This window comes from Schistocerca gregaria, chromosome X (assembly GCF_023897955.1).
Source record: "Schistocerca gregaria isolate iqSchGreg1 chromosome X, iqSchGreg1.2, whole genome shotgun sequence".
Taxonomy (NCBI): domain Eukaryota; kingdom Metazoa; phylum Arthropoda; class Insecta; order Orthoptera; family Acrididae; genus Schistocerca; species Schistocerca gregaria.
In genome coordinates, this window is record NC_064931.1 from 773,950,405 (window position 1) to 773,970,523 (window position 20,119).

Consider the following 20,119-nt stretch of genomic DNA (forward strand, 5'->3'; position numbering starts at 1 on the left):
AAGAACATATTGACACCGGTGTGTCAGACCCACCATACTTGCTAAGGGCACTGCGAGAGGGCTGTACAAGCAATGATCACACGCACGGCACAGCGGACACACCAGGAACCGCGGTGTTGGCCGTCGAATGGCGCTAGCTGCGCAGCATTTGTGCACCGCCGCCGTCAGTGTCAGCCAGTTTGCCGTGGCATACGGAGCTCCATCGCAGTCTTTAACACTGGTAGCATGACGCGACAGCGTGGACGTGAACCGTATGTGCAGTTGACGGACTTTGAGCGAGGGCGTATAGTGGGCATGCGGGAGGCCGGGTGGACGTACCGCCGAATTGCTCAACACGTGGGGCGTGAGGTCTCCACAGTACATCGATGTTGTCGCCAGTGGTCGGCGGAAGGTGCGCGTGCCCGTCGACCTGGGACCGGACCGCAGCGACGCACGGATGCACGCCAAGACCGTAGGATCCTACGCAGTGCCGTAGGGGACCGCACCGCCACTTCCCAGCAAATTAGGGACACTGTTGCTCCTGGGGTATCGGCGAGGACCATTCTCAACCGTCTCCATGAAGCTGGGATACGGTCCCGCACACCGTTAGGCCGTCTTCCGCTCACGCCCCAACATCCTGCAGCCCGCCTCCAGTGGTGTCGCGACAGGCGTGAATAGAGGGACGAATGGAGACGTGTCGTCTTCAGCGATGAGAGTCGCTTCTGCCTTGGTGCCAATGATGGTCGTATGCGTGTTTGGCACCGTGCAGGTGAGCGCCACAATCAGGACTGAATACGACCGAGGCACACAGGGCCAACACCCGGCATCATGGTGTGGGGAGCGATCTCCTACACTAGCCGTACACCTCTGGTGATCGTCGAGGGGACATTGAATAGTGCACGGTACATCCAAACCGTCATCGAACCCATCGTTCTACCATTCCTAGACCGGCAAGGGAGCTTGCTGTTCCAACAGGACAATGCACGTCCGCATGTATCCCGTGCCCCCCATCGTCCTCTAGAAGGTGTAAGTCAACTACCCTGGCCAGCAAGATCTTCGGATCTGTCTCCCATTGAGCATGTTTGGGACTGGATGAAGCGTCGTCTCACGCGGTCTGTACGTCCAGCACGAACGCTGGTCCAACTGAGGCGCCAGGTGGAAATGGCATGGCAAGCCGTTCCACAGGACTACATCCAGCATCTCTACGATCGTCTCCATGGGAGAATAGCAGCGTGCATTGCTGCGAAAGGTGGATATACACTGTACTAGTGCCGACATTGTGCATGCTCTGTTGCCTGTGTCTATGTGCCTGTGGTTGTGTCAGTGTGATCATGTGATGTATCTGACCCCAGGAATGTGTCAATAAAGTTTCCCCTTCCTGGGACAATGAATTCACGGTGTTCTTATTTCAATTTCCAGGAGTGTAAGTACTCAGTTAATACTCTGAAAATAACTCCACTATACAGACACGAGCTCAATGGAGTTACTTTGCCTGCCCACAAAAGAGAAGTGGACAGTAAATGGTGGGGAGGTATAGTTTGCAAACTGAAAAGCGAGCAGCGCACTTGGTGGCACAAGTGGCCTCTGCCGGAAGAACGACATAGCTACTGTATAGGATGACTGCGAGAATCAGTTTCCCCTTTAGCAGTGTAGAACATTGTGCAGAGATTTACGTAGAATCTGCCGACGTGCATTCCTTGCCTTAGTATTATAATGCGCTTTGTGGAAAAGAAACACCCCTGGTAGTGTCGGCACACTGCGTTAAGAATGATTCATAAGGCGAGATGTAGAAGAGCCGCTATGACTTTGTGAAGCATCCTGTATTTGCTATTATGACGTAGCCGGGTGGAGAGAGTGGGGAATCGCCCGCTAGCACGTCAGTTCGCAGACATGCAAAGGGCAGTGAATGACCACAATCTAGTGATCTGGTTCCCCTCACGCATCTGCTCTCCAACCGCAACGAACCTCCCCCGCAAAAATAAAAAAAACACCACTACATCGTCACACATTAGAACACAATTTATCCTTTAACGCGGGGAGTCTGCCGTACTTGGAGGTGGTACACACATTTCATATTTGTACTAAACCTACTTCATTTAACAATGAAAGTTAATTTTTTATCATAAAAACTCTAGTTTTAATAATCCGCGATGTTACCGTCCCTTTCAACGCGGAAATTGTTAGTGTTAGAGAAAAAAGGACCTTTCTTTCTTTGTGTGTAATTTAATATAGTTTGATTTTCTACCGGAAAACATTTTCGCCAAGAGCCGTAGCTTTCGAGTTATGCAAGAAGAACTTAAAAATGTGATCTTTAAACGCGTCTGCACTCCCACGCTCACACTTTATCAGTCACGAATTTTGCTGGCCGGTGTGGCCGAGCGGTTCTAGGCGCTACAGTGTGGAGCCGCGCGACCGCTATGGTCGCAGTTTCGAATCCTGCCTCGAGCATGGATGTATGTGATGTCCTTAGGTTAGTTCGGTTTAAGTAGTTCTAAGTTATAGGGACCTTAGACGTTGGGTCCCATAGTGCTCAGAGCCATTTGGACCATTTGAAGTCACGAATTTTAGTATGTTGTTCATAGCACTCCGTCTCAGCGCTGTACAAAAATTTGCCCCAATACAAATTTCTTCTTCTAATTTTCCTTCGTTGAATGGACTCATACTACTACCCAGAGACTGATTTCGGCAGCTGAACAACAAATATAGCAACACTCCCTATCGAATATGCTCATCTTGGTGAGTGAGAGAAGACCGTTTAGAAAGAATAACTTTATTAACAAAACGAAACTCAATTATAATGTCCTTAGATGTGTATCCACAGAACTACATACGACAGAATTCTTTCTCCTGTGACATTGCCTGTGATGTACCTACACGACGAACCCCAGGATCGTGGTACGCGGCGGCGTTAAGTCCTGGGATATTACTGGCTCAGTACTGCCGACGTGTGCAGCTGGTGCATTCCAGAGCGAACTGTGCCGGTCTGCCGGCGTGGAGCGCTGAGACGAAAGTCCTGGTAGTGCCAACTCGTATCCCTGCGACTGAACTGCTGATGCGGCTGGACGGAACTGCTGTTACTGTCGACTTGAGGCGAAGGGTGTAACTGACTTCGGACTGTTCGGCGGTGGTCTAAATAGTCGGGATGATGGATATGGTAGGGTACGTAACCTTGCGTAGCAAAATAGTGCTGTGCCGACAGAGCTCTCCGCTGCGACAGGCATGCTGCCTGTCCGCGAAGTTGGTGACCCCAGAGGCCGTGTAGGTGACGTGTAACTCTGAGGTAAACAGCTCAGTCCATGCAAGGAACTGCCGGCTGTGGTGGCCGAGCGGTTCTAGGCGCTACAGTCTGGAGCCGCGCGACCGCTACGGTCGCAGGTTCGAATCCTGGCTCACTGGCTCAGGCATGGATGTGTGTAATGTCCTTAGGTTAGTTAGGTTTAAGTAGTTCTAAGTTCAAGGGGACTGATGACCTCCGAAGTTAAGTCCCATATTGCTCAGAGTCATTTGAACCACGCAAGGAACTATCTCTATTTTGATGAGGTCGTTTACGCACGTCCTCCTGGCGGGATGGGTGCCATCACGGCCTGCCTGGTGTGCGGAGGAATAGATTGCCAGGCAGATACAACACCTACTACACTGAAGTGCGGCCCGCGCGGTTGGCCGTGCGGTCTAACGTCAGCCGGCACGGTAGCTCAGCGTGTTCGGTCAGAGGGTTAGGTGCCCTCTGTAATAAAAAAAAACTGAGTTAATCGATCATCAACGAACTTAAAAGGATGTCTTACGACATCCGCCCCGAGCAGACGAAACGAACAAAAGCGAACAAAACGAGATTAAAAATAAAGAAATAAACGCACGACTTTCCGGACGGGAAGGAGCGCCTAGTCCCCGGCACGAATCCGCCCGGCCGATATATGTCGAGGTCTGGTGAACCGGCGAGTCTGTGCATGGTTTTTAGGTGGTTTTCCATCTGCCTTGGCGAATGCGGGCTGGTTCCCCTTATTCCGCCTCAGTTACACTATGTCAGCGATTGCTGCGCAAACAAGTTCTCCACGTACGCGTACACTACCATTACTCTACCACGGAAACATAAGGGTTACATTCGTCTGGTGTGAGACGTTCCCTGGAGGGTCCACCGGGGGCCGAACCCCACAATAACCCTGGGTTCGCTGTGGGGCGGCTGAGGGATGAAGTGAACTTCGGTAGTCGTCCTGGGGTTGTGGACCACTCCGGCTGCAGCGGAGACGGAGCCTCTCCGTCGTTTCTAGATGCCCGGTTACCATACAATGCAATACAATACACTTAAGTGCCAAAGTCATGTGGTACAGTCATGCGTATTCAAATACAGGGATATGTAAACAGGCAGAATACGGCGCTGCTGTCGGCAACGCCCATATAAGACAACAAGTGTCTGGCACAGTTAGGTCGGTTACTACTGCTACAATGTCAGGTTATTAAGAATTAAGTGAGTTTGAACGTGGTGTTATAGTCGGCGCACGAGTGATGGGACACAGTATTCCGAGGTAGCGATTAAGTGAACATTTTCCCATAAGACAATTTTACAAGCGCACCGTTAATATTAGGAATCCATTAAAACATCAAATCTCTGACATAGCTGCGAACGAGAAAAGATCCTGAAGGAACGGAACCAACGACGAGTGAAGACAATCGTTCAACGTGACAGAACTGCAACCCCTCCACAAATTGGCCCGCCGCGGTGGCCGAGCGGTTCTTAGGCGCTTCAGTCGGGAACCGCGCGACTGCGCGAATCCTGCCTCGGGCATGGATGTGTGTGATGTCCTTGGTTAGTTAGATATCTCTATATTTAAGACCTTCTGCATCCTGTCGGGAAACATGATGAGCTGAGTTAATGCGACAGAGCGCCTGATGACCAGCATAGTTAATAATTCCAAAAAAACCTTTATTTCACCTTTGTTAGTTTTATTTGGCATCTTTCTCCCTAAGAAAGTTCCCATGAATACTTTAAATGTACCTGTTAGAACAGCTAACGAGTATATCCTTAGCCGGCCGGAGTGGACGAGCGGTTCTAGGGGCTACAGTCTGGAACCTCGCGACCGCTACGGTCGCAGTTTCGAATCCTGCCTCGGGCATGGATATGTGTGATGGCCTTAGGTTAGTCAGTTTTAAGTAGTTCTAAGATCTATGGGACCGATGGGCTCAGAAGTTAAGTCCCATAGTGCTCAGAGCCATTTGAATCAAGTATATCCTTATTTTTTCATCAAAAAACAGTTCTCAGAAGTGTAGGGCATTTATAGCACTTTTTTCAGCATTTTTCACACCCGGTAAATGAGTTACGATGTTATTGGAAGGTGTGTGCGAGTTCGTTGACGGTAAACGTGACATCCAGTCTGTTCCGTCTGTACTGATAAACACTTCACTATCTGCACCATCATTGTCTCCTGTTTCGTCACCAGACGCTTCTTGTTCGGTGTCGGAATCATTTTTATATTCCGAGTCCTGAATTTCTTCATAATCGAATTATCTGTCATCGGAATCAACAGCTTCACTTCTGCCATCTCTTCTTCAATCCGCTGCCTAATTCTCTCCTCTTCTGTCCCGTATGAATACCCCACGATACAGTTACAATACTTACAAGACACTGAAATAAGGTACCTAGCGAGAAAACGTCTATTCCAACACTAAACAAACCCAGTACTATGTACATGCGTGTAAGGGAATAACCTAAGCGGAGCCGAAAAGAAACTGACGCCACAGCACGCGGCTGGTCCTTGATACCCTGGAACTGTTTGTTGCAAGCGAACTGGGAGTGCTATTGTTAAAATACCAGGTACACCAAATTACACGACTCCTATTATGGTCAATTAAGGCTACTGAGAGCAACGGCCTTGCCGCAGTGGATACACCGGTTCCCGTGAGATCACCGAAGTTAAGCGCTGTCGGGCGTGGTCGGCACTTGGATGGCAGACCATTTAGGCCGCCATGCGCTGTTGCCATTTTTCGGGGTGCACTGAGCCTCCTGATGCCCAGTGAGGAGCTACTCGATTGACTAGTATCGGCTTCGGTCAAGAATACCGTCTTACGACCGGGAGAGCGGTGTGCTAACCCCACGCCACTCCTATCTGCATCCTCCACCGAGGATGACACGGCGGTCGGATGGTCCCGGTAGGCCACTCGTGGCCTGAAAACGGAGTATTTTTTTGAAGAGTACAGAGAAGATAGATCCTAGGAAGCAGTCAGACGTTGTATTACAGTGAAAATTTTCTCCATGGTATCTCAGATCGAAAGTGTGTACTTGTAGGTTAAACGATTGTGGGCTGTTTGGCATGTAAATGATTTTCATGAAACACTGACGAATGCATTTCAATGGCGTGTTGATATGGCCGATGTTCGTTGATGGAGTCCTGTCGTTGGAATCTAAGATATCAAATAAGTTTCGTAGTGCTTGGCCGGTTTTCTTGCAGTGTTCTAGCTGTGCTCTTAAAGGAAATTGATGCGCACTGTGATTCGATATCTTTGATACCTTGTCCGCCTTTAAGCAGCCCTATGGTTGGGGTCTTGTAGCGGACTTTAAAGATATTTCATTTGTAGATATACCAACGAGCGAGAGCTAATACTTTATTTGCTATAATAGTTATAATGCGAAGTATCGCAGTAATGCGGTATATTCTGATAAATATGTAAGTATGGAGAATGGTGAGTCTCCATATTCGTTTAAAATTCCGCATAATGTACTCTACGATCGTATGTCTTAGTGCGATAAGTTTCATTTCCCAGTTCATTTTGATTATATTCTTCTAATTCTGAGTCAATGTGACCCCTAGAATTTTAATCTCATTCGTTTGCTGTATCCAGGTTTGGTTCGTGCATCTGGTTTGGAAACCTAGGAGCATTATTTTTGATTTGGTGGAACTGAGTTTAGATCTGGTTGCACCTTCATACTTTTTATTATTATTCTAACTTTGTCAAATTCTTCCCTCTCACGTTATCTGCATAAGCTTGGCATATTGTTTGTATATTAAATGTCTGAAGGCCTCGTAGAGAACTATGTAATTTATTCATCAAACGTTCTGTTGCTATGGCGAAGAGACACTAAGAGTAGGATATCCCTGTCGTATTCCTTGTTCAATCGGCTCCGAAGCTGTCAGTTACCATTAATCTTCAGCCTGAACCTATGTGAGCTATGCATTTTTATCAGCTATTTGACTCGCTAACTAAAACCATATTCCTCCTTAGGTAGAAATAAAAGTGGTGACTAACTCTGTCAAAGGCTTTATTAAAATCAAGAAAATCTGTTGCTAATCTCGTTTTGCATACCCGTGTTATATTTACAATATCTCTGTGCTCGGCTAAAATATGTTTCATTGAGTTCCCTGTAGATTCACTGGCTTGGTATGGTCCAATTACTTTACAGAGTATTTTTTTTAACTCTGTTGTTTGTAACACTCATTAGAATTTTGAAGTTGGAAATTCTTCAGCCTATTATTCTCGGCAGTCTTTGCATTAGAACCATTATTCCTCCCGTAAACTGTGAGAGGTGAAGACATTAATTACTAGGAATTCATTGTACATTTCAGTCAGTTCCTCTCCTATGTTATCCCAAACCTGTTCGTAATATTCGGTGGGCAATCCATATAACCCAGCATATTCTCTCTTAGGAGCATCGATGACTGAGTTCTCATTTGTTATCCTAGAGATTGGTTCTTCGTTTTCAGTTGACTCAAAAAATGGCGTGATATTGTTCTTCTATATTCAGTGATGAGTAGAGGACTTTATAATTGCTCACAACATATTCCTTGATCGTATTTTGTTGAATATATTAATTTCCATCATTATCAACAAACTTCGTGACCAGTTTATGTTTACCACTTTTGGTTTCCCTTATCAATGATAGACGGATGTTGTTTCATGATTGACGTCATTGATACCTCCAGCCCGAACTTTAATACCAGGTAAAATTTAGCGAACTCGTGCTGTTATATGTACACTAATTCTTTTGTTTTTAATTAGGTTGGCCTTTAGAGCGTCCGGTTCATTGTATAGGTCTCGTAAAATTGTAAAGTAATATTCCAGAGTATTTCTCCGGCAGTATGATTTATTCCGTGCAAACTGTATGATGCATTTCTTTGTTTGCAGATTTTCCCAGTCCGTCCACCGTGGTACTCTATCTCGATACCTGTCTCCTCTATCTAAACATTTTCTCCAGATGTCTGGAATTTCCTGCTTAATCTACTATAGTCAAGTAGCAACAGATTCAATTGCCATACGCCACGCCCTATAAAAGTCTTGTATCTGGTGTGCGTAACGGTTATATGGCAAGCGTGATGGTAGGTAAAGTTGAGCGGCCATGTCTCATAAACTTGTAGGTTATCTAGCATGTCTTTGGAGACATGGATTTTGTCTAGTCTGCTGGCATACTGGCTACTGACACACTTCTAGCGTGCCACATTAGGGTGGGAGTGGATCCAGGCGCCTTTGAGGTCTAGGCGCTACAGTCTGGAACCGCGCGACCGCTACGGTCGCAGGTTCGAATCCTGCCTCGGGCATGGATGTGTGTGGTGTTAGGTTTAATTAGTTAGGTTTAATTAGTTCTAAGTTCTAGGGGACTGATGACCTCAGATTTTGAGTCCCATAGTGCCCAGAGCCATTTGAACCATTTTTCTTTGAGGTCTAAGCCATCTGTTAACGTTTGTAACGCTGGGCAAAAGATATGCTTAGCGTTCTCCTCTCCTTCCCTTACTATGCACTTGAAGTCTCCTCCTAATATTATGTTCGGACTTGCATTAGTAAGAAGGACTGCGATTCCATCTCGAAATAATTCACTTCTTGCTTTCGTATCATTTGAACCCGTAGGGGAGCACATCCTCTCTAGCAGAACAGCAATGCGTCTTTCTGATTCTAGGCAGGTTTTACCCTTGCGTTGTACAGCTTTGCTATGTAGAACCGGCATTCCAGATTCTTGAGTAATATTGAGTATTGCATCAAATCTAAATATATCTGAAATCTTTGGCGTCATCACTTCTTGGATAAGACCTGTGTCTACATTCTCGGAATATAATTTTATTTCTGACTAATTTCGGTTGATATTGACAGTCGGTACTTTATATGACTAGATGCTCACTTCCAACAGTTCAATGTCCCTTGACTAGATTGTTTTCTACGCTTTATAGGCGTGTCGCTGCGAACTGTTGTCCTTGTCGTTCATCTGCGTTCATGGGAACATCCAAGCTGAGGAGATTCGGCACTGTCGTATCGTCCACTGCAAATTTATTTTTCAGTTCTGATTTCTCTTCTTGTTCCCCAGTCTAATTTTCTTGACCGAGTCGTTTTCAGCAGGTTCACTTTCTGTTCCGCCCTTGTCGTCATCTTTGTATAACCTTTCCATGTATTTCTTTTTATTACGTGTCACATTTCAATTAGGTTTGACTTTCTCACTTGTTGTCTTACCGCACCTTGAGGTTTTGTAGCCTTTTGGTTGGTGCTACTCCCCTAACTGAGTGTTTCTTTGATTCTGTGGTGATAATGACATTTGGTTCCACACGATATTTCAGTTTACTGCCCCATTTACATATTTCAGTAACAGCTGCTGTAGTTTCACTCAGCTGTTCTAAAATTGTTACCTGGCGTGTTGCTTCCTGCATCAGTTGATGTTTACTGTCCTGTTGTGTGTGACTGATTGTCGGAAATGGGAAACACCTGTTTCCTCATGATTTTCCGCTACCTTGTAACGCTGTAACGTTATCTGACTTCTGTTTTCCGGGAATCTGTGACAATTTTTCTTAGGAGTCCTTTACAGAGCTCGTTCTATCTTTATCAAGTAGCATTTTTTTTTTTTTTTCAAATGGTTCAAATGGCTCTGAGCACTATGGGGCTTAACATCTATGGTCGTCAGTCCCCTAGAACTTAGAACTACTTAAACCTAACTAACCTAAGGACATCACACAAACCCAGTCATCACGATGCAGAGAAAATCCCTGACCCCGCCGGTAATCGAACCCGGGAAGCCGGGCGTGGGAAGCGAGGACGCTACCATACGACCACGAGCTGCGGGCGCATTTTTTTATTTTTTTATGAGAACTGCAAGGACTTAAATCGCCCATATCCATGTCGTTATCGTGCTGGTGAATTGGAATGTCATGGACTTTGTACCTTTTTGCTAGACGATAGTCGCAGACTGCTCTTTATCGGTTTCAATCTCGTTAGCTTTGTTTGATTTTTCACGCAATTTATTTCCTCCTGGTTCCTTATGCATCTGAAATAAGTGAATGGTCAGTGGATTTTATGGGAGTGCTCTTGGCGTTGCCCGCTGCATTACTTGTGTCGGTCAGTTCCTGTATCTCAGATTATGCCCGCCGTTGCACGTTATTTCGTAGAATATACACTTGCCTTGGACATTTTTCCCGAAGATGCCATGGTTCATTGCATACGTGACATGTGGGATTTGTCCCAACATATAGGCCTATTATGTGTGACTTGCAACGCCAACGCCTTACTAAAATGTAGCGTGGGATACTGGACGTAACAAACTTAATCCATTGTAGCACTGAATCTTGTATCTATTAGACTACTTTTCCGAGTTCGATACCTTTGACTTGCCCATAAATAGAAAATACCTAAATTAAGTTAAAAAATGGATCAAAAGGCTCTGAGCACTATGCGATTTAACTTCTGAGGTCATCAGTCGCCTAGAACTTAGAACTAATTAAACCTAACTAACCTAAGGACATCACACACATCCATGCCCGAGGCAGGATTCGAACCTGCGACCGTAGCGGTCGCTCCGCTCCAGACTGTAGCGTCTAGAACCGTACGGCCACTCCGGCCGGCCCTAAATTACGTCCTTGGTGTCCAGCTCTGACAGTTTTCAGCAACTGTTAGCGTTACTTATACCCACGGTACTAACAGAATTGTCACAATGACAGAATTTAAATTTGCCCTGGCTTTTAAGTAATATCTGTCTAACATAACAAAACTATGCGTTTTAGCAAAAACACAGTACTTCTCATTATCCATTTGAATGAACTCCACGTTATGACCAGTAGTAGTGAAATCATCATGTAGCCAGTCATGGATTTCCGAAGCTATAGGTTGCACATGTCTTGTATTCTCGTCAAACGCGAATCCACGATCATGATTCAGAGCCGCGAACTATAGACATAGTCGATTAAAAGGAAGTATTACAACTTACAAGTTTAGTGGCTGCACAAGGAAAAGCGACGTACACGTAAAGTAAAGCTTGTCTACGTTACCAGTCAGCTACACCACGGAGCGCAGCGCCGCACGTCAACACAGGCTAAGACTCGGCCGCGACTGATTGAGCTACCCAAGCACGACTGACGACCCGTCCTCACTTCTTTACTTCCGCCATTACGTCATCTCCTACGTTCCAAACGTCACAGAAGCTCTCCAGCAACACTTGCAGGAGAAGGGTTATGGCGGAGACGCGGTTTAGCCGCAGCCTGGCAGGTATTACCAGAATGAAATTTTCACTCTGCAGCGGAGTGTGCGCTGGTGTAAAACTTCCACGCAGACTAAAATTGTGTCCCAGCCCGAGCTTCGAACTCGGATCCTTTGCCTTACACGGTCAAGTGCTCAACCTCACTCTGAGGTACACTGAGATAAACGCGTTGACGCTCTGTAGTACATTCGAGTGAATTCCGGGGCAAAAGTGAATTTACTACTGAACCTATAAGCGTCAGTCGTCAATTTGCTCAGCTGTGTCTTACAACTCCGTCGATACCTAAGTTGTGATTAGAACATTACCTTCGAAGAGAAGAACTGAAACAGTTTCAGTTCATCCGCTTAGCTAACTGGCAAATTATTTCTACAACGTATGAGAGAAAGTGAGCAATATTTCAAAAGGAAAAAAAGGTTCAAACGTCTCTGAGCACTATGGTACTTAGCTTCTGAGGTCATCAGTCCCCTAGAACCTAAAACTACTTAAACCTAACTAACCTAAGGACATCACACACATCCATGCCCGAGGCAGGATTCGAACATGCGACCGTAGCGGTCACCCGGTTCCATAGTGTAGCGCCTAGAACCGCTCGGCCCACCCGGCCGGCAAAGGAAAAAAGACGAATCACTTGATATTCCCTAGTTTATGCTCGCCATGCTATTCGCGGAAGATTTTGCTCTTGTACTAAGACGTAATCTGTGTTTTCTGTGTTTAGAGGAAGATTACTCCACGAAAAGTTGGTTGGTTGAGTTGGGAGGAGAGGACCAAAAGGCGAGGCTCAAAATGGTTCAAATGGCTCCAACACTATGGGACTCAACACGTGAAGTCATCAGTCCCCTAGTCTTAGAACTACTTAAACCTAACTAACCTAAGGAGATCACAAACATCCATGCCCTAGGCAGGATTCGAATCTGCAACCGTAGCGGTCGCTTGGTTTCAGAATGTAGCACTTAGAACCGCTCGGCCACTTCAGCCGGCAAAAAGGCGAGGCCATCGGTTCCATCGGAGTAGGGAAGAATGGGGAAAGAAGTCGGTAATGCCCTTTCAAAGGAACTATCACAGCATTTGCCTGAAGCGATGTAGGCCAATCACTGAAAACCTAAATCAGAAGGACCAGACACGGGTTTGAACCGCCGTCTTCCTAGCCACGACGCCATGTTGCGCGGTAGAGGATTGTCATACAGGGCACAATGTTCTTGAACCTTCACCTCTCGGCGTGATGCTAATGGCAGCCACACTTTATATACTTCTCTCAGTTGTTTAATATGTAAAGTTCGTTGAAGCGTCCTGGTCACATACAGGACATCCAACTCAAGGGCAGTGCTTCTACTGCTTCGCTGCCTCTTTTTCTGCGTATGTTGGTTTTATTACTATGCGAATTACCATGCAACGGGTGATAGTTGATACCAGTTCTTAACACTACATGGCTGCCTTTCCATTCCAACCGTTCGAATAAATTTCTCTCATAATTGGTGTCTCCACACGGCATATAACGTGCAAAACAACTGGTTTCCTGTCACCTTTTTGAGGCAGTGTTTGGAAAAATTCAAGAGCAAGTAGCCATGGAAAAAATTATTTTCTTTAATGAATGTTCCGGCATTTGACTGCATAGATCAGTTTTTCTACTGCACAATCATGATTTCGGCCTTTTGCCACTTTCAAGTACCGCACTCAAATACCATATTTGTTGGTATTGAAATAGATTTAATCCTCAGCTGGATGTAGCTCAGGACGATGTTATTGGTCCTACACTTTTTGTTAAACATGATGCGTTCAGTCGCTTTAACCAACTTTATCTTCGTACGGTGGAAACGAAGAATTGCCTTCGGTGCTTGGCTAGGCAAACTGTTAATAATTTTAGCATGGTTTGTGCCCAGAGATATGTAAATTTTTTTTATGAAAGTTCCGCCGTTTGACGGTATAGAGAGTTTATTCTACAGCTGGATGCAACTCGGGATCAGTTATCGCTCCTGCACATTTTGTAAAACCTGATGCGTTCAGTCTCTTTATCATTATTATTTTCGGTTATTCCCATTTAAAGAAAGCGTTTGAACTGGAATTCCTTTATGATGATTGTTTATGTTTTTTCTGAGCCCAAATTTTCTTCATCTGTTCACTGTGTTGTTTCTTTCGCTCTGCTGTCCATTTGCACCCTGGTCTCTTCTGTGTTGTGGTGTCAAATTTATGTTTATTGATAATGTTCCTGAATTCAGTTCTATTTTCTGCATCGTTTACTGTTATGTGTGCTTGTCTGAGGTCCTCTTCAACTTCTTTTATTCATTTTGTTTTTCCCCTGCCTGAGTTGGTGACTTTAAGAATTAGCTTTGAAGTTCTGTTTTCATTCATCCTGTGGAACTGCATTCTTCTTTTCCTTATTGTACCCGTGATCTTGTCTGTGTATTTACATACTTCTGATGTTGGTCTCTTCTTCCAGATTCCTTGCTCTTGTATCGGGCCAAAAATTTTCCTGAGAATATTTCCTTTCTTGTGTCTCTATTTCTTTGATTTTAGTTTGCCCACCTATTTGTGTTGTTTCAGATGCATACAGTGCCTCCGGAAATACGACAGTGTTGTAGTGCCTCAGTGTTGCGTTAATGGATATAGACTTTTTGTTATGATAGTTCCACGTGAGTTTATATGCTTTCTGCAGTTTTTTTATTCTATCCTCATTGTCCTTCAGGTTGATCCCTGATGGCAGGATGATTTTTCCCAGGTACTTAAAATGTGGTACTAGTACAAATTTCCCATGGGTTGTCACAATAGGCAATTTGTCTTGTGGCACTCTTTCTATGTACTGGGTTTTCTCATACGATATTTGCAGGCCAGTTCTTTGTGCAATTTCGTGTAACTTCTCTATGGCGTTAGTGGCTTCTTTTCTACTATTTGTGAGGATTGCAAGGTCATCTGCAAAAGCTAAACACTTCACATTGAATCTATTATCTTTTCTAATGGCAATTTGGATTCCTTTGACTTCTTCTTCCCATGTCCTGATAATTTTTTCAAGAATGATATTAAAGAGTAATGGTGAAAGTCCGTCACCCTGTCGCACTCCAATTTGGACTTCAAATGGTTCAGAGATATCCCCCATAAATTTAACCTTGGAGACTCTGTCAGTTAATGTTTGCCGAATGATTGCTCTTGTCTTTCTGTCAATGCTGAATTCTTCCAGCGTGTTGCAGAGCGCTGCTCTGTCTATTGAGTCGTAGGCCTTTTTAAAATCTACAAAAGTGACTTCTGTGTTTCGGGTGTTTCTCATCTGGAGAATCATTTTCAGATTCCAGATGTGTTGCATGCATGATCGTCCCTTGCGAAAACCAGCCTGGTATTCTCCTACTTGTGGGTCAGCTTGTTCTTCTAATTTGTTCATGAGAACTTTTGATAGGATTTTATATGTGACCAGCATGAGTGAGATACCTCTGTAATTATTTGGTTCAGTTTTGTTCCATTTTTTGTTGAGTGGATGTATGAGTGCTCATTTCCATTCGGAAGGGATCTCCTCTGTTTCCCAAATGTTTAATATGATTTTGTGGATTTTTTCCTGTTAATGTTTCATCATTAAGTTACCATACTTCTGCAATGCTCGCGGCTCGTGGTCTTGTGGTAGCGTTCTCGCTTCCCACGCACGCGGGCTCGGGTTCAATTCCCGGCGGGTCAGATATTTTCTCTGCCTCGCGATGACTCGGTGTTGTGTGACTTTCATCATCATTTCATCCTCATTCACTCGCAAGTCGCCGTAGTGGCGTTAAAGAACTAGTGGAGCGGCGGCCGAACCGCCCCGCGAAGGGTCTCCTAGCCACCAATGCCATTCGCTCATTATTATAGTTGTGCAATAATTCCATCTTCTCCTGGGGCTCAACTCTTTTTCAGTCTATTGATAATTTCTACTGTTTCGTTGGTGGTTTAGAGTCGGGATTTGGTGTAGATGTCTGGTAGTGACGTGACGTCTGGTAGTGACGTCTGTAGGTCTTTGGCAGTTTAGAAGTTTCCTGAAATAGTTTGCGAGGATTTGGCAGTTATTCTTCGTGTTAGTTTCAAGTAAACCATCCGGTTTCTTGAAGCACAGATTGGGTGGCTAGTATCCTGCAATATATTCTTTAATCGTCTCATGAAAATTCCTAGTGTTGTTCTTCTTAACGTCTTGTTCTATCTCATCTAGTCGCCGTTTGTCATAATTTCTTTTTTCCCACCGAATAGTTTTCGATGTTTGTTTTCGGATTACTAGAAATTATTGCCATTTTTCTGATGTTTTGTGACTATTGAAGTTTTTCCAGGCATTGGTCCTTTCTTCTATTGCTTGGTCACATATTATATTCCACCACCTGTGTTTTCTTCTTCTCAGGAGTTGACCCAATCTCATTGCGGATTTGAGGACGTCCACAAGTTCTCTCCAGTTGTGGTGTTTGTCTAATTTCCTGTAAGATGTTTTCCTTGTTGAGTTTTATGTATTCGAGGTCTGGTCTCAGCACTTTGTTTGGTTTTTGCTTTTTTCTATTGTGTTGTCATCTGGTCTTTATCTGTAGAAGATGGTGGTCTGATTTAAAAAATCCTCTTCAGTCGCTTTATTATTATTATTATTTTATGGTCATCATTGAACCGCTCTTGTTATACAAAGGCTTTACAAGTCATTGTTATTCAGTAATACAATACAGTTCATTAATAATTCAATAAAACAATACAATAGTGTAGTGGTTGTACAGGGTTCATTATAATTTATTATTATATGAAGGGTGGTTTCTGTTCTGTTTGGTCAGTACTTCTATATTCCTTCAGATATTTTCGTTCTTTCTTCGTCTGAGATCACTCAGTCCTTTTATTGTCCTTCGTTTGTTGCCTAGTTTGTGTGTCTTGCAGTATTCTGGTTTTCTCTGTTTTGTTTTTTAAGTCACCTACTGTAATTTGGCGTTCTCTTATATCTTCTTTCATTTCTGTGATCCATTTAATGTTTCTCTTCCTATTCCACAATTTTTCTATTATTCCCTTACTGATTGTATTTTCTGCTGCTCTCATCATATGTCCAAGGAATGAGATACGCTTCTCCCCGTTTTCCAATGCCCATTTATGTGATATTGTTTATTTGTGCATGTCCTAAGTATTCTTCTTTCTACCTATAGTATTTTGCCAATTTCTGTTGTGTTAGTTGTCCTGAAGATGGTTTCAGCTGCGTAAGTTATTTCTGATTAACTAACTGTTTTATAATGTTTTAATTTTGCATGTACGGATAGACTTTTCGTGTTGTGTGTGTTTTTGGTAATGTAATTTGCTTTGTTCAGCTTTTTTATTTTATTTTGCCACGAGAGTTCCTAATTTAGACAGTAAGTTACGATTTCACCTACATAATTAAATTTATAATAGTTTTGATTTCTTGCCCTCCTATTGTAGTTTTCTTTGCAGGTGATGAGTCAGTTAGCATAATCTCCGTGTTTTCAAATAATGTTCTGAGGCCAATTTTTTGTGCTATTTCTTGTAGTGATTTAACTTGTGTGGTTACCTGAACATTGTTGACTAGGACAGCAAGATCATCAGCAAATCCAAAGCAGTTTAAGTTTATATTATTTTTAGCACTTCCAGTTATGTTCTTTGGGTTATCCTTGTACCATTCTCTCATTATGTATTTCAGAGAGCAGTTGAACAATAATGGTGATACACAGTCACCTTGTCTTAAGCGAGTTTTTATAAGGAATGGTTCAGAAATTTCTCCTCTAAACTTAACTTTCGATATGGTGTTGGTTAGAATAAGTCCTATTAATTTAATTAGCTTTCGATGCAGTTCCAGATACCTTAAAAGTTTTAGTGTTTAAGGTCTACGGAGGTAGTCATATGCCTTCTTAAATTCTACAAATGTTATTGCCAGAGGTTTGTTCCGATTCTTTTAGTATGCCATAATCAGTTTTAAATTAATGATCTGCACTCCACAGCTTCTCCATAGTCTGAAACCTCCCTGTTCTAGTTGTTCCTTGATTCTTTCATATAGGATCTTGGATAAAATATTGTACGTACAGTCTAGGTGAGCGATTCCTCTGTAGTTGTGTGGATTGCTGTTATTCCCTTCTTGTATAGTGAGTGTACGATGACCGTGGTCCAATGTTCAGCGAATTGTTCTGTTGTCCAGTTTTTTTTTGTTTGTTTTTTTTTAGAGCCTTGTGTAAGGATGTCTTGACTGTCACACAAATATTTTCATATCTAAACAAAAACGTGATCTTCTCCACACGCTCTATAATTTTATTGTCCTTTGAGGAATCTTTCTACTTCTTGGAAAGTTCGGGGGTCTAATTTGGTAGATTCGGTTTTAATTGGGTTATTTACGACTATTTGTAAGAGTTATTTGGGTTCTTCACGATTCAAAAGTTTATTAAATGCTTTTGCCGTGATTTCAGCATTTTCTTTGTTATTGTGTACCATTCTTTCGTCTTCATCTTTTAGTATTGACATAGGGGATTAATTCGGGTGTAGTTGTATTCCAAGGATTTTGTAGTAATGCCTGGAGTTGGTTTTGTGGTAATTATCTTCTGTAGAGTTTATTATGTCTTTACAGAATCCTCTCTTCATGATCCTAATGTTTTGTGTTAATTTTTTCCTTTCGTTTCTGAGGTTATGGCATTTTCATCTGTTTTGTTTTTCTGAAACTTTAACAATGCTTGAAGTCTCTCTTCATGGAATTTGACACATTCTAGAGTCCACAATGCATGTTTTCATCGTGGTTTCAAAGTAGCTAGATTCTCGACTTTTTTCTTGAGACATGGTATCAGTTCTTCTAGATCATCTGTTAATTTAATGGTTTGTGTTATTCCTTGGTATTTGTCATTTTTAATTAGCTTATAAAGGTCATACCTCCTTTTCGTTTTATTAGTGTTTTCATTCTTTTTCTTTAGTGGTGTGAATTTAGTTTTAATTTTAACTAAGTAGTGGTCTGAGTCTGTGTCTACTCCTCTCAATACTTCAATCGTGATTTTGAACTTCCGTCATTTTCAAGTATCACACTCAAATGTCCGTTTTGCTCGTCTTGAAGTAGAGTTAATGCTCAGCTGGATGTAGTTCCGGATGATGTTACTGGTCCCACACTCTTTTTTAAACATGATGCATTCAGTCGTTTTGATCAGATTTATGATCGTGCGTTGGAAACGAAAAACATCCCCAAATGCCTGACAAGCCAAACTGTTGATAATTTTACCATAGTTTGGGCCCAGAGTCATGTAATTGTCTTGAACTGAATTGTTCCTGCACTTTTTGTTAAACCTGATGCATTCGCCCACTGGAAACGAATAACTTCCACAAGTGCTTGGCTGGGCAAACTGTGGTCATAAACCATGCTATGATTATCAACAGTTTGCACTTGGCGAACTTTTTCGTACGAAGATAATGCTAATTAAAACGACTGAATGCATCAGGTTAACAAAAAGTGTAGGTCCAATAACATCATCCCGAACTTTTTTCAGCTGAAGATGAAATCTACTTCAAGACAGCAAAACAGGCATTTGGGTGTGGTACTTGAAAAAGTCCAAAGGCAGAACTCATGACTGTACTGCAAAACAAATGATCTATACAATGAAACGGGGGATCTTTCGTGTAAAAAGTATTACATGACTGTGGCCCCAAACCATGAAAAATATTCAAAATGACCTTCTATTATATTGTCGCGAAACATGTGCCGAGAAAAATAAACCGTCATGAATAGTACAGCTTACGGCTTTTATCGACACTCCACTTCTGTAAATACCCAACACTCAGTTATTGTCCGATCTATGGCGTTATACATGGCTGAGTTACGTCACCTTGCCCTTTTCTCGTGCTGAATACGAAAATATTCTATCACTTGGAACCTGCGACTCTACGTTTTTCTCTATATTCGGGGCTGTGCTCGCAATTTGTGTTTTACAGCCACCGAACATCAAGATGTAAGAAATGCTAAAGTAAGCGATGTACTGATTACAATGACCTACGTTTGTCAACATTGAGAAGCCAAGCGACATCCGATTGATAATGTTCTAATGCAGCCTGACATTACTCTAGACGTACCCAGACAGTTGTTTTGCGTCTAGAGGAGTCTATTTTACAATATACATTATATTTTTAATACCTTTCTGTTACATTTAAGCTCATCAACAAGTATATTTTACTGTGAATTGTATAGGGATTCCCTTCTGTACCGAAAAAATATTGACCGCCTAATTTCATCCATAAAGAATTTTATCAAAACAAACCCTCAATGTAGGAAATGAAATTATTCATGACCAAGACTAGCAACTAGACACTTGAAAAGACGGAAGTATCGTGTAATATGGTTGATATAGAGGATAATAAATGTGATGCAATCTTTAACGTATTATACGTGATTGTGCAACGAAATATTTTGTAGTTACCTAACATGGAATGATGGCAACATCCAACATGTAAATTCACTTGGTAATGGATAGTGCACACTATCTGAAGATGAGATTTGCAGCTCCAATTAGCTATTGGCATAAATAAATTTTGTTGACTGTAACTCTTTGTTGTTCTTTTTTATGTATGGACAAGGTCGGTATCATGGTAAGTTGAAGAGGAGGTGCAAGGAAGATGCCTCCTCGAAGACAGCGAAACAATCCGGCGTAACCTCGGCAACGTTGAGGGCAAAACCAGTGGCTGAGTCTTCCACCACCAAAGACACTACAATGGTCACTTAAAACGACATTTGTCAATGCCAGCATTGGTAGCAATCTCCACTAATGC

The 20,119-nt window shown here is 43.0% G+C and overlaps 1 protein-coding gene and 1 pseudogene across 1 annotated transcript in view; one reads left to right on the forward strand and one right to left on the reverse strand.

Moving 5' to 3' along the window:
- Positions 1–20,119, reverse strand: part of LOC126297540 (uncharacterized) — a 447,952-nt gene that overhangs the window by 375,645 nt on the left and 52,188 nt on the right. The window lies entirely within an intron of this gene.
- LOC126299954 (5S ribosomal RNA) lies at positions 5,834–5,951 on the forward strand (annotated as a pseudogene).